Raw genomic sequence first — 1390 nt, 5'->3', positions numbered from 1 at the left:
GCCTACAGCCCCGCACTTGCCTGGGGACAAATAGAGTCCCCGTTGTCCTGAGAGCGAACGCCGCGCTCCTGGACCCGGGCCCCGGCCCGTTGCGCACCGGGTCCCAGCACCGCCCGCGCCCGGGGGAACCCCTCGGCCATGGCGCCGGGCGGCGGTGCCCGGGCTGAGCGGGGAGCGGTCCCCGGTCCCACATCCTGACGGGAGACAAGCCGCAGGCTCACGCCGCGAAAGCAGGGGACCGTGCTTGGGCCCAGCGCGGCGACCCCAGGGCCCTGTGGTGGGACGCTGAACCGCCTCTGCGTGGAGAAGGCGAATAAAACATTTTTAAATGGAGAGGAGGGGAGCCAGGCAGGGCACGCACAAACACTTCGGGAATGAAGCTCCTCAAAGACGCGGTGCGGGCCACGCCTAGTGCTAGGCTACGACTCGGCCGATTAATTTCTATTTTCTCCAAGTGCATGTTCTCCAGGTCTGGCCCTCCCGAGTTTAATCGCCGGCCCGGGCGCGCGCGCAGACTTGCTTCCGCGGCTACCCGGTCCCCGGGCACGCAGCTTCGCGGAGAGCTTGCAGAGACTCGCGGCCGCTTCCAGGTTGCGAGCCGCGAGAAAACGTCACCCCGGAGAAGGCCGTCCGCGTCTATAATGCTCACTGTTTCTATCGTGCGTTTTCCTTCCAGCCCCGTGCACCCCAATTCCGAGACAAAATCATGAAAACGGGCGCGCACCGGGCGGCTCCCCGCGACTGCCGGGCGCGGCGCAGGCAGCGGGAGCGGTCCCGGGCGCGGAGGCTCGGCGGGAGTCCCCCTCACCCAACGATTCCCATTGAAAACAAAAGTTCGTACAGATTTCAATTGAGACACACTCAGAGATTAGGAGACGGGAGGAAGAAGGCAAACCACCCAGTAAACACGTGTCTTCGCGGCTCCCCGAACCCTATCGCGCCGCGAGGTACCGGGGAATGAAAGCCGCTTTGCTGGGAGGTTCGGGCTCTGGATGCCCGAATGGGGCTGACTGCCCGAGGTCCCACTGGCACCCTGGAATCGCGCTGAGCTGGCCCTTTCCGCCGAAGCAAACGTTTTACAGAGTTTAGACATAAAAAGAACGCACGCTTTTATTAGTTACTTTTTTGCAGTTTATTATTGGGGTAACGGACGGAGCCAGGGTCATTTATGGTTCGGGATCTTAGTGGGGCGGTCAAGTTTGCAACCACGGCGCAAACTCCCCCCGCGCGCGGCGGCCGCGGGGCAGCGAGCGGAGGGAGCGGAAGCCGCGGTCCTCGCGGTATGGTCCACGCGGGGCGGAAGAAAGACACAGCGGTCCTCGGGGGGCACCGGCGTTGTGGCCCGCAGCCTCGGGAGCCTGGAAGAGGATTCGACTTCTTCCTAGGAAGA

Source organism: Galeopterus variegatus, unplaced genomic scaffold (assembly GCF_000696425.1).
Source record: "Galeopterus variegatus unplaced genomic scaffold, G_variegatus-3.0.2 Scaffold4272, whole genome shotgun sequence".
NCBI classification, from domain to species: domain Eukaryota; kingdom Metazoa; phylum Chordata; class Mammalia; order Dermoptera; family Cynocephalidae; genus Galeopterus; species Galeopterus variegatus.
Note: the sequence above shows the minus strand (reverse complement) of the source record.